The 17,603-nt window shown below is 39.5% G+C and overlaps 1 protein-coding gene across 1 annotated transcript in view; it reads left to right on the top strand.

The window, feature by feature from the left end:
- Gnaq (G protein subunit alpha q) overlaps nt 1-17,603 on the top strand; it is a 233,837-nt gene that overhangs the window by 123,920 nt on the left and 92,314 nt on the right. The window lies entirely within an intron of this gene.

Raw genomic sequence — 17,603 nt, 5'->3', positions numbered from 1 at the left:
ACTGATGAAGACTAATAGCTAGGAAATACGATTATTACACAAACAATACTTTCAGTAAGTACTCTTAAGAGGGTGTGATTGAAATGCTAAGTCCTTGGCAATGATACTAAATTTATGTTTGTGTTATCTATATGTGTGTGTGTATATACAACATATGTATATAAGTATATATATGGCATATATATATGCTTATGGAAGTATATTAAATTGTATTATATATTTACAAAATCATATTAAAATATAAGTAATAAGTATCGTTTATATTTCTGCAATTATTTTGAAGATATATCCATAATGACTTGTGAATGTATTGTAACAATAATTTGTTTCTGTTACATATTAATGTTATTAAGAATATGTATAATGTAAAAGATAAGAGCTTTTTTCATCTGGTAAGACTGAATGATTAATATTTTCTGATGTCTAGATTTAGCATCTAAAAGCAGATCAGCCATATATCGCATCAAAATGCTCCCCATTTCTTGGTACTCCTTTTTTATGTCCATGGGCACAAAACATTATACAGAGCTGAAGAACTTTTCTATTACCTTACGAATAAATCAAGCAAGTAAACAGTCTGATGGCTTACGTGAAAAGGTTTTAGGCTGAGCCCTAAAACCTTTTTAAAAGTTGTAGAATGATTGAGGTCAGTTTGTTTGTGGACTTTAACCTGAAATGCAAGTGATTTCTCCAACTTTATGTAACTTTGCATAGTTCGCTGGTGGGCAAGATCCTGGCTCCTATAGTTGTCTTTAGTTGTTAGGCAAACAGGTTGTTTTTTTTTGTTTTGTTTTTTGTCATTTTTCCCGAAATGGATAAAACCTCGCTCACCTTTCCTAGTCCTTACATAAAGAAAGCCTTGCATCTTTTGAAAATATCTGATCCCTTAAGCTTTATCCCTAGGTTAAGTCAGGATAAGACCTGTGACATTGTAGAGAATCAGAGGATAAGAACCTGTGACATCACAGAGAACCAGAGGATAAGAACCTGTGACATCACAGAGAACTAGAGAATAAGAACTTGTGACATTGTAGAGAACTAGAGGATAAGAACCTGTGACATCACAGAGAACTAGAGGATAAGAACCTGTGACATCACAGAGAACTAGAGGATAAGAACCTGTGACATCACAGAGAACTAGAGGATAAGAACTTGTGACATCACAGAGAACTAGAGGATAAGAACCTGTGACATCACAGAGAACTAGAGGATAAGAACCTGTGACATCACAGAGAACTAGAGAATAAGAACCTGTGACATCACAGAGAACTAGAGAATAAGAACCTGCGACATCACAGAGAACTAGAGAATAAGAACCTGTGACATCACAGAGAACTAGAGAATAAGAACCTGTGACATCACAGAGAACTAGAGGATCTAAAAACCTCTGGCAGTTTCAGAGAACTTTGTAATTTTCAGAGTATCAGTCATGTACTATTCAGATTCTACTTTGAACATCTTACCTCATTGCTCTGAACCAAAACGTCTTCATTTATTTTGCTAATCACATCTATAAGCTACTGTGATGTAATTATTTTGGAGGAGGGTAGGCAGAAAACAGAAATTATACAAGTTGGGGTAAGAGTTAGTGGAGGAAGCAAATGTAGTGTTTTAATAAATTATTCTTTTCCTGGTCCACAAGTTGTCCAGGGACTCAGTGCAGAAGCAGGACTATTAGAAACCAAATCTTGACCAGGAGTAGTGTGGTAGTTCAGCTACTTTGAATCCTGAGGCAGCTTGAGCTCAAGCAGTTTGAAGATAGCCAGGATAAGATACCCCGAGATCCACCTCTTCAGAAAAGTTCATATGCACTAAGCCTTTAATATAAAGGTTTCCTTTCTTCTCTCTGAGAGACAGTCATTTTTCTGCTGCCTACCTTGAAAAGCACTCTGTTCAATCCTTTGGTTTTTTTGTACCACACAGTGAGAATACCCAGGAAGTAAGGTATCCACATCTTTGATGGTGACTTTGATTATTCTGAGACCTCGATGATGTTCCTGAACTAGTAGCAGAGACCTGGCTAGCTGGGATATATAATTGTGGGAACAATAGAATAAAAACTACATGATTTATAGTAAGAGATAGGTGGGGATACTAATTGTATTTTATCTAACAGAATTCTGATGGGAAAGGCATGCCCCTCATACTCTGGCTACTTTGTCTTTTCAGGTACTTTAAAAGGGATAATTTATTTTACTAATCATTCCTATTCTTTTGTAAAAATAGTTTCTTGGGTTAGTATGGTCTGAACTGAAATGTTTGCTTTCTTTATTCAAGAACTCATTGGCTCATTTGTTTTTTCTCAAGTACTTAACAGACATTTGATGCATGCACTACCAAGAGCAAGAGTAGACATACTGATGTGGAAGTTGTTGATGAATTAAGTTCTTGGATAATTTCATTCTGAGTCTGTATCATATTCCTAGCATCTCATATCCAAAGACACTTTAAAATTTGCTTTTGTCTGTATTCTCAAAGTTAATTTTAAAATATAGACAAGCAAAAAGCAAGGAAATTTCCACCAAGTGTCACCTACTGATGGGCTCATCACAGTGTAAAGTGCCACACTTCTGTGTCTCTGCCTCACCCCAAGTTGGGTCTCAGCACATCATTTTCATGAACGTCAGTGTGGAACACCTTGTCATGCCATCTGGTTACATCCCCTATCTCAGTGGGCTTCCCCCATGGTCTGGCAGCTTGTCTAGGCAGCCCAGCCTGTTGACATTTGGCTGGCTTCTGGCCTCTTAACAGTATAAGCAGTGCTTTAGTGACACACTTGAAAACCTTGTGTCCTCACTAGAGTGTAGGCTTTACATACTTTATATAAGTTTCTTAGAAGTATTATTTGCTGAGTATTCCCCTTAGTTTGGTTCTTCCTCTAAATTTCGGTTCAGTTTAGACCATATGATCTGAATAGCAGTTCTCTTCTAGTTTTTTTCCCCCTCTACATTGTAAGAAAGAGAAAAGAATCTCAAGTTGACTCACTTCTCACTAGGATCTTAAAAAAAAAATATGTGGTATGAAATGTAAAAACTTGGCAATAAACCTACAGTACCCCTTAAGAAAATTCTTGCTAACTGATTCAATCAGCATCAGTTTTGACAGCATATGCTCACTTTACACCTTTGATTACTGTCCAAAACCTCAGTGAAAACAATAATTAGGCAGTAACCAAGATGGTCAGGCATGAGTTTAAACAAAATGTTAGTATACAGAGATTGTTGATGCAATCATCCAGGAACCTTTTAGCCCCAACTACATGCCACTGAACAGACCAGAGAAGCCCTTTCCATTGCTTTACATCTGTGTAGGTGTGTATGAACAGATGAAGGGAGGATTCAGATAGTAATGATAACAGTAATTTGCATGGTATCTAGAAAATGATCCATGCTGTGGGAACATAATAAAAGCATAAAAGGAATGAGATGTTCTAGATAGGAAGAGAAAGAATATCTTGGTCTGATTGATGTGCTAATATTTGGGACACCACATCCAGAAGACAGTAGCAAAACAGGATACCAACCTCTGAGAAGCCTGGCCGGATGTTCTAGAGAAAGAGCCTAGAGTCTGAGATGTGCCATAGTTCCAGACTTCAAAATGGCTTTCCTGACCTCAGATACGAACGCAAACTGTTTTCAGCCCTGTTTTCACCTTATTTATTTACCTTTCCAAAAGTGGTCTTCAGTCTCTCATGCAGGAAGCTCATCCTTTACATGTAATGAAAAATGCACAGCATTTTTTTGTACTTACTTAAGTTTGAGAGTAAACAAACAGAAAGTGAATTGATCCCACAGGAGTGAAATGCTTTGATAAATGCCAGTCCTCCCTGCTCCCCCTGAAAAAAAGGTGGGTTTCCTGGTGAGTTTAGTAAAGTAGGCTTTCTAAAATGAACAGGTTATTGAAACATTAACCTTATTAGTGGTTGACTCAGCTGTATTTGAAAGATACAAATCCAGTAGGATGTAAGTGAAATTCTAAAAGCCATACATCCTTAGCTGCAGAAGGGTAGCCAAGACATCTCTCTGAACCCCCCTATTCTGAGTGGAGGGCAGGCCCTGGTAGTTCAGAAACGTGTTAACCACCTGGTTTGAGCTGCATTACACACAACAGGGTGACTGCAGTTCCTGATCCTGTTCTGGGTCTCCTTGCAGGTCTCTCTCAGGGCCATTGGGTTGTCATCCAAGACTTAAGTGATCAGTCATGATCCCGTTACCTTTTCTCGATAATCATCGATTTTCTACCTTTTCATGTAATGTGCAGCCACAACTGGACACCGGATGAAAAGGTGATGCGCACTTGATAAGAATTAGACGGGGGCTCAGAATCACCTGACTGGGAATTCCAGCATAAGCCACAAAGCAGGACCTGCACAAGTCAGATAAACACACTCTGCTCGGGTGTTTATAGTACCAAGTTACACTCTATTGTATCATTCCAGTTTTTAGTTTAAAAAGGCATTAGGTATAATTTGTAAATGATTAGTCCTCTTAAAAAGTATGTGTAAGACATTGGGCTGTTTGTCAAAAGCACATTTATTGAAGCTGGACTTTGCCCACTTTGCACAGATATTGGTCATATGCCTAGTAAGAACAATCCAGCTTTTGCTAAGAACAATTTCAGGATGATTTGATGCAAAGAAAGGGCACATGTTTTAGAATTACGATTAAAGCTGTAGTCTTTCCAAGGCTTGTCCAGGACTTTTCAGACGTCCTTGGTTTGTTACCATTATTCACACAACTTTCTTTTTTTTCTTTTTTTCTTTTTTTGAATTTTCGAGACAGGGTTTCTCCGTAGTTTTTTTTTTTTTTGATTCCTGACCTGGAACTAGCTCTTGTAGCCCAGGCTGGCCTCGAACTCACAGAGATCCACCTGCCTCTGCCTCCCAAGTGCTGGGATTAAAGGCATGCACCACCACCGCCCGGCTGACACACAACTTTCTTCATCATCAATGAAAGTCTGTCTCAGATTTCTTTTTTTTTAATTTCTTTATTGATTATGTATACAATATTCTGTCTGTGTGTATGGCCAGAAGAGGGCACCAGACCCCATTACAGGTGGTTGTGAGCCACCATGTGGTTGCTGGGAATTGAACTCAGGACCTTTGGAAGAACAGGCAATGCTCTTAACCTCTGAGCCATTTCTCCAGCCCGTGTCTCAGATTTCTTATGATTTAACCTGTAAAGTGTCTGCATCTCAAACTTTAAGCTTCAGACACCCGAAAAGTTTGTCATTAAAAAAATTATTGTGTGTGTAGTGTGCAATATGTGTGGGTATCAGTGCCACAACATTTGTGTGGGGATCAGAGGACAGCTTAGAGTCAGGGTTCATAGCAAGCACCTCTACTTGCTAAGTTTTCTTTTCAGCCCAGTTACTTTTTAAACATAGTGCTTCTAAAAGAGTGTTAGCTGCAGAATCATTCCCAGCCTGCTCTGTCCTCATGGATACACCGACTGGTGGAAAGAAAGACAGGGGGCTCAGAAATGTGGTGGACACATGAGTATGGAAGGAGGGTCAGAAACTAAGCTTTGACTGCAGTGGAGGTCATAGACCTTGAACTTTAGGGTGGTAAATAATCATAATAACAAAGAAAAAGGGGCCTTGCAGATGAGGCTGTACCTTTTTGTTGTTTTTGTGTTGGCAGTTTTTCCTATTTAGGTCTTGTTAGTCTAGAATTCACTATATAGATCAGGCTAGACTCAAACTTGTGGTGATCCACCTGCCTCTGACTCCCAAGAACTGGGATTATAGGTATGTGCTACCACACCTTACTGAAGAATAAGAGTGGGTTATTTGTACTAACCAAGCCCGATAAAAGATCAGAGTAACCAATCTTACTATGTTGCTGGTTTAAGTACAGAACAAGATCATAATAGTTTTTATGTGAAAATTATTTAAGTGTTATAATTTTGGTTATCCCCTCCTAAAATGCCAATTTTATTTGGGGACAAAAGCAAACAAATTTTATCCATTTATCTTTTTTTCTACTTGGCTAGTCCTCTAACTTGGAAGTGTTACAGCAGTCTCAGTAAGTGTGAGTACATTAACTTGCCCGGTAACTATTCTACCCTCATGTCAGGTGACCTGTTACAAGGAACTGAGGGCTTGCCCTACTCTTACCGTATGTAGTATGCTTAACACAGCTGTTTCGAGGTCACCGTGCATGGTATTTGTGTGTACTACTGACTTGGTGAGAAGCCAGTATACTAACAACTATCACACTGTCTGTACTGTACAGCAAGGACTATAAGATGTTTGGCAAGAACACAGATTTGGAGAGCCAGTCAGGGCAACAAACACAAGAAACCAAGAGCCATGGGAAATTGTGCAGAGTGATTGTAGCTACCCCCTTGCTCATAGGACTTCCCCATTGTTGTTTGGAATGTCAATGTTGATCACTGCCTCATCTTATCTGCTTCCAAGTATGAGGTTTTTGGCTCACATGTAAAAAGTTAATCTCATTGAAAGGGTTTGTTACATTTAATGTATTGTGAAAAAATTCTATTTTAGTTGATTTTATTCCCCCTCAGTTACTCTTTATGCAGATTTTTGACCTTTTAAGGTTTTGTTTTAAGAATTAGTGAAAGTCAGGTAGAGAGTACGACTGTAATAGCCCCTGCTTTCTATAGTTTTAATTGCTTTCTTAGAGACACGAATTAAAGCCAGTTCACTGATTTATGACTGAATGACCTGGAGCAAGCCCCACTTCTTCAGTGAAGTAGAAATACTAATAATACTTACCTTATAGGGTTATTGGAGAACTCTTAAGAGATAAGAATCAAGCAAGAGTTAATAGCCAGTGCTTAGCTTAAAAGCTCACACTCAGCAAAGCCCTTCAGAAACATTGGCTCTAAACCAGTGTTTAGGGGAGTGGGTTTAATGCAGTCCTAGAAAGGAGATAGGGTATGTTTGTTTAACCATCATTTTAGAATTAGAACAGCTATGATGGTTATGATAGACCACTTTTATTGGCTCAGGTGAAGTTCTGAACACATTATTTCGTTAGTGGTTTACAACTGTGGAAAAGGAAGTGTGTTGTCATTCTTTGAGAGGTATTCGGCACCTTGCCTAAACTTCCTAGTATGCGGGTGTACCTAGTTCAAGGACTTCGTCAGTTCTCTCGCTTCCTGTAAGGGAAGGAACTCTGCACATTGCTTGCTGTTCTGCTTCTGGGAGGAGACCAGACACTACTACCTAAAGAAGCTAGAGGCCCCAGCCTGCCTGCCAAGTGCTCACACCATTTTTCTTCATATTTAAGAGGGAAAAAATAAAGCAGTAGTTACTGTTTTATGTTTGTTGGTAGACACACAGGGCAAATATTTGGTTTATATTTCTAGCCACACCTCCTGAAGTCTTAAAAATATGAAGCACTGATCCTGGTAGCAGTCAGAGGTGGCAGAAGATCGCGCAGTTGGCATGTGGTTAACTGGGTGCTACTCAGTGCGTAGGCCTCACTGTTTTCTCTCCTGTCTCCTGAAGAAGGCTGCAGGGAGTCAAAGTGAGAGGACCGGCTCTGACTTTGTTAGACTCATCAACCCCTGGATTTAGCTAGGCCTTACTGTTGAACCATTCCTCTTGAGAGGTTTTACTGTGTGCAAGATTGAGGGGTGCTCCTCAGTGTGTGGCTTCTCTGCTTTCCTGATTTTGAGGGAAAATGGGGCTGGTTTTATGAGCACAGGTTCTAAAGTTCTTTATTTACATCACACTTGACTTTCATCTGGAATAGTGGTTATTTTCTAATATGTTTCCCCATTCCCAGGCTCCATGGAGGTCATATTGGAGGGCAGCAAAGCCCTAACGTGATTAGCAGATGAGTCAGTGGACTTGCTTGTGGCGCCCACCCAGGCTCTCAGCCTAATAATTTGCTGAGTGGTGGATTCTGCCAAAGGTTGTGGGGACAGTGGACTCAGTGGCTTATGGCTGGGCCTAGTGAAGAGTTAGAGTATATTTATATGTACCTTTTTTCCAGTTTCAAAGGTGTGGGTTAGCATAGCCAATTTTCCGTTGATTGAAGAGGCTGGGCTGTGCAGAAGATGGCATTTCTGGTGGCACCATTTGTATATTTAAGAATGTGAAGAAGTTGCTGTGGAACAACAGTAAAGCCATCTTGTCTCTCCTTTGCAGTAACAAATCCTTTGCTCCAGCTTGAGCAGAGAACACAGTTTTCAGTCGCCTTGCTGAGTCAGATAATCACACGGAACCACCTGTGTTGCCATCCCTGCTTCTGTAGGGGTTTTTGCCTTTTCTTACCCCTCCCTCTTTCCCTCCACTCCTTTAATTTCTCAAGACAGGTTTCTCTGTGTAACAGTGAGGTGTCTTGGAACTCATTTGTAGACCAGGCTGGCCTCTAACTCAGAGATACACCTACCTCTGCCTCTCAAGTGCTGGGATTAAATGCCTGTACCACCATGGTCTGGCTGAGTTTTCCATTTTCTAATGAAGTTATTTTAAAGTTTGGTTGTATTGCTTATTGCCCCATCTCAATGTCTGAAGAAGTATTAACTCATGTTCAAGGGACTTCTAAGGATAAAGGGACAAATTTCCCAGAGACTCTGTCTACATTAGTTGAAATAGCTAGTTCCTTTTCTCACTTACAGCGAATATTTATTTATTATTTATTTATTTTATTGTACTGGCATGTTGGGTGTGTGTGTGTGTGTGTGTGTGTGTGTGTGTGTGTGTGACGCGCGCGCAATATCCAAGGATACCAAAAGAGGGCATCAGATCCCCCTAGAACTAGAGTTACAGACTATTACAGTCTGTTACAGTCCCTATGTGGATGCTAGGAATTGAACCTGTGTGTTGTGGAAGAGAAGCCAGTGCTCTTAACAACTGGTATATCCTTCCTGCTCAGTCCCTTTATTTTAAGACACATGGCACCTGATTTTACCCTCAGCCCTCCAGTCTAGTGGGATAAAGAGGTAGAGATGAGGTGGAGCTAGAAGAAGATGGGCATGAAAAGGTTGTGGAGCCTGAACATTGTCTCTTACTCAAAACAGCAGCAGGTGGTAGATCCTAGAGAAAAGAATGGACCTAGGAAGAAAGAACTCATTTTTTAAATTTTTATTTATTTATTTATTTTATTTTTTACCCAGTTTGTCTGCTTACCTGAAGCCATTCAGAGACTGATAACTGGTGAAATGCCTCTTGCAGCCCAGCTATTTTCTAAATTTTTGAGAAGAAGGCATCTCTGGTAGCATTAGATATATTCATGGTACTCACTGCCGTCTTGGACTGTGGGCATAAATGCAACAGATGTTGGTTTTTGTCTGCAGTTATTTAGTGCCTAGCCATGGCTCTGCTTTTAGCTATCTGGATTTCTGGCTATCTGGCTTTCTCGCTTTCTCGTGGAATCAGGTCAAGAAGCAACCTTGTGGCTGATATCCATTGTCCTTCTGTACACGTCATTTCTTCTTCCCCTGCTCACTCCTCCCAAACCTCTACCTATCCTTGTTCCCAGGAACCTGAGACGCTCTTGAGACAAAAATGCCTGCCAACAAGTTTAGCGCTAAACACTTATTTGTACTAAGCAGCACTGATTTTATAACATTGCTGTCATTTGGGTGAAGTTTTTAACTCCTAGGGACACTATAAAATAAATGTAAAATAAATATGCCTTTCTGCTATTAGCTATGTTAAGGGAATACGTAATAATCACTTCCATTAGCAGTAAAGTCAGTCTTCAAGATGGGTAGTGATGGTGCACACCTTTTATCCCAGCACTCAGGAGGCAGGGGCAAGTGGTGTGAGTTTGAGGCCAGCCTGTTCTACAAGAGCTAGTTCCAGGACAGACTGCAAAGCTACACAGAGAAACCCTGTCTCAAAAAAAAAAAAAAAAAAAAAAAAAAAAAAAAAAAAAAGGATAGCAAGTGCAAAACCGTTTCTTTCCTTTGGGAACCCCTCTACCCTGGAAGTATCAACTGCTATCCCTTGTCTTCTATAAAAAAAAAACAAGTAGATAGTTCATACTGAAATTGTTCCTGTGCTTTTTAACTGGCTGGCCTAAATGGTGTTTGTAACATTCTCAAGATTAAACTGGCAGGAAGAATACAAAACCTGCTCTGTTGCACTTTCTGGTACTACATTGTCTTCCCTGGGCAGGGGCAGATTCCACTGGTTCCTCCCTCTAGGGGCTTTAAGAGAATGTCCTCCGGACCTGGGCTATCCTCTTCCAGATCTTCCTTCTGCAGACTCCACCTTAGCCTCCCTGCTCTTTTCATTTAGTCCTGTACTCTTGCAGGTACAATGTCAGCTTCTTTATTCCTAAAGCCTGTCTCATGAGTCCATAATTATATCTCTGCGAAGTCTGGTTACTGTTTAAAACAATCCAAAACCATAATAGTCTTTTAAAAATGTTTCTTCTTTTTAGACTTATTTTATATGCATACATATGCGTAATGCCTGTAGAGGTCAGAAGAAGGTGTTAGATCCCCTGTACCTGGAGTAACATATGGTTGTAAGCCACCATGTGGGTGTTGGGAATCAAACCTGGCTCCTCTGCAAGAGTAAGGAGTGCCCTAAACCCTGAGCCATCCCCTCAGTTCCTTAACAGTTCTTTTAAGTATGATCTTGGCCTTTGTCTGTTTCTTTGGGCTTTTGTGTGATACTCATGTTTGTGGAATAGTGGATAATTAGATAATCTCTGTCAATCAAGCACATTTGTGATTAAGAACTAAATGTGTCAATATATTAAAATGTGCTTGTAATCTGTACCTCATAATAAATTATGTGTTTGCATTATGAGTTTCCTAAAATGAAGAACAGTTTCTTCTATGGTAGAGCTGTATCATATGCACACTTAACATATGGTAGGTTCCATTTATACACACGATGTTCCCTCTGAAGCTAAACCTTGGCTTGCTTTCCTCTAGGGAAGGGAGGCTACAGCTGACACACTGACGTGAGACAAATGGAACACTTACTTTTGGTTCTTAAGCTTCTCAGAACTTAGATCCTAGTAGTTTAATGCTAATTTGAAGGTGATTTTAGGACTTTTTTAAAAGATAATGTTGACCATATGTAATTTCTGAATGCTGAATTTAAAGACAAAACCACAGTCTGTTTGCTTTCTATTTTATGAAGCTGGAGTTACTCAGCTTGGTGCTGAGTGGGTGCTTAAGAAGTATTAATTTGTAATAGAGTAAAGATTGACAAATAATAGTGTTTGTTGCTCAGAAAATCTTGGACATTAATGTTACTTGTTATTTGATTTGGATTAATTACTAAAACTCGTTCCTTATTAGTCCTGGAATAAATAAAGTACTAAACTCAGTGTACGTGAGATCATTTGGGGCATAGGCAATGTTTTGTTCAAGGTTCCAGTTGCTCTCTTGCATATGGCCTTTTATGGAAATGCACATACACCCTGAGGGAAAGCTCAGCACTGCTTAGGTTTAACGAAGAAAAAAAAAACATAAAACAAAAAAAAAAATCAAACCAAAACTCAGGTTTTCTATAGAAGAATCTTTTTCTCTATAGCAGTTGATCTGAGTCTAAAGTTTCACATTTGGCCACAGCAGTACAGTTGTGAAGTTCTGCCTGAGTTGACAGCCTCAAGACTAGTAACTTTATAGCCAGCTGAACAGCTGACATGTCCTTCTGGTACTGGAGTTCGGAGTGTAGCACCCCACAGTTAGAGTGGATGAGAAGCATCATTTAAATAATTTGCCTAAGAAGATAATTAAAAGGGGTAATTAATGCCTGTAGCTATTGAAGACCCCTCTGAGATTTCGGCATACAATATTCTAACCCCACCCCCAACAAACAAAACACAAACCCTATTTGTAGTTTCAGAAGCTGAGAAATAAGTCAGTCTAGCTGTTGAAAATAGCTTTTTTCTTTTAAATTACATCTTTGTGTGTGTGTGTGTGTGTGTGTGTGTGTGTGCATGCACAAGCATCACAGTGCACATACAGAATACAAGTCATGGTTCTCCTTCCCTCATATGGGTTCTGGAGATGGAGACTTGGTGGCAAGTGCCTTTACCAACTAAACCATATCACCACACCCACCCACCCCCAAGTGGCATTTCTGAGCTCCACATTTAACACATCTCATCATAGAGATGGTTATGTTCATCATCCCTTATACATAAATATAATTTATGTTGAATGTCCTATATCTGGAATACTACTCGGGAACAAAAAGTATTTTGGATTTGGGGGTTTTGTTGTTTTTTTCCCCTCCAGATTCTGAAATGTTTGCATATACATGAATTATATTAGAGATGAGGCCCAAGTCTAAATAGAAATTCATTTATGTTTGTCTATATCTTATACACACACTCCAGAGATGCTTTATTAAAAAAAATATCTCATGAAATGAAGTTTCATGTTGTAGTATTTTCCACTGTGGTGATATGTGTATGTTTGTATATTGGAAGTTTTCAGAGTTTGAGCATTTCAGATTTCAAGTTTTTGGATTTTGAGTAAATAGCTTGTACTGATAGTGAATAATGGTTGTGAGTTCAGAGAAGGCTGGAGCCTGGTAAAGAACATGTCATTTAGGGCTGCTTTAAGACGGTATTAGAGAAAAATGGAATTCTTTATTAACTAGTGTTTATTTAGTTCTTTAGCTATTCTTTTTAATTTATAGTATATGTTACAGGTAGAGATACAACTAAAATTGAAAATGTTTTTAACATATTTATTTGCTGTCAATAAAATGTCCACATATCCCCTGTACACAGCAAGATGTTAGAACAATGGTCATGCGGTGTGCCCACCCCACCATCAGCCTGGGAGCGCTTCTGCCAGTTTCCCATGTCTAAGGCAGTAGTTTCCTGCTCTTAACAACTAATCTTGGTTTCTGTGACTATCATTTTATCTATTCTTAGATTCCATAGGAATGGAATTTTACTTATGGATCCTTTATGTTTACTGTACTGCATGACTATCATATCCAGGTTTTTGTGAATGCTCATGAGTGGGCTTCCCCCTCCCTTTTTGGTTGTCTGTTAGTGTTCTATTTAAGGTATACCTGTTTGCTCATTCAGCTTTTGGAAGGGCATTTGACTTCATTTTGAGTTTTTTTGCATATATTAATTATATAAAACAGTGGATTTCATTATGACATTTTTATTGTAGTTTTTGGCAGTGTTTCTCTCCAGGGGAGCATCCACAGGGTACAATATGATATTACCTCGAAAAAACATAAACTGTATCTCTGACCTTGAATACAGGAAGCAAATGTGTTTGTCAATATCACACAATTTGATTATCTCCAAAGGAAATGATTCTAATAAACCCCAGTAGCAGATTAAACTCAGTTTAGCTGTCCTGATACTAAGTTGTTGTTGTTGTTTTTAACTCTCAGAGTAGCAAGATATATTAAAGACTCGTCGAAAAGAACTATATTAAGGAAATGTATTTATCTAATTCGTCTACTTAAGTTTTGGTTATAGGTGATTGAAAGACCTCAAAGACAAAGACGTAAGTGGCCAAGTTAAGATTCTGAAGTTTGACTGTTTCCTAGAAATACTTGAAAACTCTTATAAATGTTTCACTAGGGCATTGGTGTTCTTCAGTAGTGTTTAAAGGCGCTAGGGAGATGGCTTTGTCAGTACAATGCCTGTTGAATAAGCATGAGAACCTGAGTTTGGATCCCCACCATTCATAAAAGCTAAGCATGGTGACACACACTCGTAACCCTAGCACTGGGGCTGGAGACAGGTATGTCCCTGGAACTTACTGTCTATCCAGTTCAGGCAGTAAGAGAGCTCCAATTTAGGGAGAGACCCTGCATCAAATGGGGGAGAGGGATGATGGGAGTAGTAGAGAAAGATAACCTGGCCTCCATACATACATACGCTCATGTACACACATGCACAGACACAGCGTGCACACACACACAAACATGGGCAAACATGGCATTTGTTCACACACATACAAAATAGAATGGTATCTAAGTCTTAAATTCTGCCTTCACTTTTGCATTTATATTTAGCAAATATGGTTGCTTACCATCTGACTAATTACCCTAAGAAACAGTAATACAAAATTTTCCACCCATTTTATCTTGCTGACCAAATAACTGTGCACCTACATGCCCTTTGTGAGAATTTTATTTATCTCTGAAGTGTTGATATAAAACCAGGAAATTGTGTCCTATTAATTGTCCCCTTTGTCCTCTGGTGTTATCTTCTTAAGGACTCAGGGATTGGGACTGGCTTTTCCAACTGTGAGCAAAAATGGCTTCACATTGATGAGTAAGAAACATTCATTTCTGAATTCATTTAATCAGGTTTGTCCTACCAATTATGTAACTGAATTTCCTCCTCAGAATGTCAGTTGTCTGTGTTTTTTTTCCATTTGAAATGATAGAGTGAATAATTGCTCATACATTAATTTAGTTAGAAACTGTATTTATTTACATTAAGAACCAATAGGGAGACAGTGGAAATTGTTGTTCATAGTATGTAATATATGGACTGGGTCTGCAAATGCAGCTTGACTCCTGGTATTTAGCACCAGTATTTGGGGAATGTTATAGTGCAAGAATAAACACAGTGATTTGTAACCTCATTTGATCAACAGATTTACCACCAATAAGGAAACAGTTTACTTCTCCTCAGAATTATAATATGTCAGGTTTGATCTATTTCAAGGAGGGTTTACTTTGGTCTGAAAAGCATTTTTCAGGTGTACAAATGTGGTCACCGACATTACGCACCAAGGATGTTTAGTTTGAACACATTAGTTCAGTTTTGAAAATGTGTAACTATAGACCTGTCCTGTTAATTCAGTTATATGAGTTGCTATTGTTTCTAGTATTAAATATACTTTTAGTGTGCAGACAGATGTTCTGTTAGATGCAATACTGATTAAGTCCAAGTGCATCCTTTTAATACATGCTGGTGATGACAGAGAAAGGTCCATGCACTGGCACTTTATGACTATCTTCCACCCTTGAGTAGAATTGGCTCCACTGATTGTAGTAGGAGCTACGGGCTGTGTTCCGCCTCCTGGCTCCTGGCCACTGGCTAGCTTTATACCCGAAATAACAACACACAAATTATATTCATTTAAACACTGCTTGGCCCATTAGCTCTAGCCTCTTACTGGCTAACTCTCACATCTTGACTAACCCATCTTACCAGGAAGATTCTAGCGTATGTCCATCTTGGGTTGGAGCTTCATCGCGTCTGCCCCAGAGAGGAGAGGCATGGCAATTAACTAACTTCCCTTCTTCCCAGCATTCTGTTCTGTCTACTCCACCTATCTAAATCCTGCCCTATCAAAAAGCCAAGGCAGTTTCTTTATTAACAAATGAGAGTCCTCCATCAACTGATTTTACATAGAGGTGTTTTATATTGCCAAAGGCTAGTTTGTCTCAGACCTGCAGCCTGCTTAGCCTTTCTAGACTATGAGGACTCAGTGATAATGGGGCATTCACCAGTTCTTGTTCCTGTGAGTTCTTCAGTAGGCTATAAAAGGAAAACAGTACTTGTGAGGCAAGCAGTTTTGAAGTTTTGCTGGCTTCTGTGGAGATTTTCAGTTAGTTAAGGAGATAGAAATGAAGAGTTAAATGGGATGAGGAGGGGTGTCCTGATGGGATTGGCCCAAATGAGTGGCACAGCAACTGCTCTCTGAGCCTAGACTAGGTTTCTGGGATGACAAGGCTCAGATTAGAGTTTGCCAAAGAGGTAGTAAGGCTTGAACTGGATCTGCATATGCAAATATGAAATCTCAGAACATGCCTCCACAGTGACACTTCTTCCAACAAGGCCACACCTCCTAATAATGCCACTCTTGCTGAGATTGTGGGGGCCAGTTGCATTCAAACTACCACATTTGTGTGTGTTCTTATTTACTTAACAGTTAACATAATATTTAAATAGTATTATGTGTTATAATTCATACGGAGATAATTTAAAGCGCTTATCCTTTAATACAGAAGACGCTTAAGAGTTAGACATTTGTGAAGTTTGGTATTTGGAGGGGAAAGGGTCCTAGAATCACTGCCTCCCAGATATGGGACGAGGACCGCATGTTAGTCTCAAATCAGTAGGTCTCCAGGTTCGAGCTGTTTGTATTAATCACTGTTTTATTCTTAGCACCTGAAATGGTATCTGGCCCAAAGCATATTTCATTAACTCAACCTCACTCAATTCTGTGTTACTGTTTGAAGCACTTTCTGAGTCCGTATTACTTTAGACTCATAGAACATAAGTCTTGGAGTAATTGTTGAAGATTATCTGACTTCCTCCTTAATAGATGGGAAAGAGTTGAGATCTGAGATGGTGTGACTGGTTAAGGAATACAAAGCTGGCAGCTGGCAGGGCCAGGCAGTTTGTTCCCACAGCTCCCTTGCTACTGCCTGAGCCCACTGTCGTCTAACAGTTCATGTGTTATGTGGTTGGTCATGCTACTTTTGACACGTGTAGCTTTGGCTCCTTGGTAGTTAGAATATCTTACTGGGTTTTTTTTTTTTTCAGGAATGAAAAGGCTGTCATCTAATGTGGCTAGGAAGTTCTTGAAGTTTTATACCGCAGATCATATGATGAAAACCTTACTAAGTTCAGTAGTTTTTCATAAAAGTATATGTGAGGATGAGAGAAATGGTCTTTTATTTCATGATATCTTGGACATTTTGAGACGTTCTGTACTGAGTATTTTTATTATGACTTGGCTGAGTAAGGGCCTTTTCATAGTCTCTGTTCAACTCTTGAGTAGCTGCCCTGACCTTCGGGGTGGTGAAAAGAGTTAAAAGAAGTACATTACCAGGTCGCTGAGAGATGGGAAGGTGTTTGGCTCTATTTGCAGCTCTGAGTAAAAAGGAGTTTCCTCTTACTAAAAGAAAAAATAAAAGCAACTGGATAATAAAGGGGGCAGTGATGTGGGATATGTGGTTCTGAATTCCAGCCAGGGTGCTCTGCACTCAAAATGCCTTCCAGTAGTAGTGTTTATTTACAAAGGGACTGCTTATAAAACTATGGCTTGAGGACCTGCAAGATGATTTGGCCAGGTGGTAGCAACAGGCTCCATTGTCTCCCTTCTCCCTGCAAGGAATCAATAGCTGGAAAAGAGTGTAGTCCTATCCACTGTTATGGACAGAGCAACCATAAACCCAGGGGTTTAAAGCTACACAGGACTTCTGGGTCAGACTGGCTAGCCTAGTGTCCACAGGGCTGCATTCCTCTGCAGGCTGTGCAGGAAAATCTGGTTTATATCCTAACTTTTGATCCCTTCCTTTGTGTTCACAGGTGGCAATAGGGGTCAAGGGTCAGGTCTTCCCATTGTGTCACTTCAGTCTCTTTTGCCTCTCTTTTCGACTGCAAGAACCTTCATGGTCACATTAGGGCCAGCCATCTGATCCAGGATCATTTCCCAGTTTTAAAACCTGCTTTCATTTGCCATATAAAGTAATGGTTTCACAGATTCTCTGTGCTTGGATATCTTTGAGGGGCCATTGCTTTGCCAGCCACAGTAAGAGATGGATATTCTCTTGCTTTAAACAAAGCCACAGCTATAGTTAGAAACATATCATATCAACCTGTCTTGATCTCGTAGGGAAGGAGGCAGGAAAATGTAGTCATCTTTCTGTATTCAAAGGGGGTTTATTCTAAGAGTTCTATTGGCTGTCAGAAACAAGAGTACCATTGCACC

The sequence above is a fragment of the Microtus oregoni genome, unplaced genomic scaffold (genome assembly GCF_018167655.1).
Source record: "Microtus oregoni isolate MIOR12 unplaced genomic scaffold, Mior012 000012F_ref0000307, whole genome shotgun sequence".
NCBI classification, from domain to species: Eukaryota; Metazoa; Chordata; class Mammalia; order Rodentia; family Cricetidae; genus Microtus; species Microtus oregoni.
Note: the sequence above shows the minus strand (reverse complement) of the source record. Positions and strands in the feature narration are given on the sequence as shown.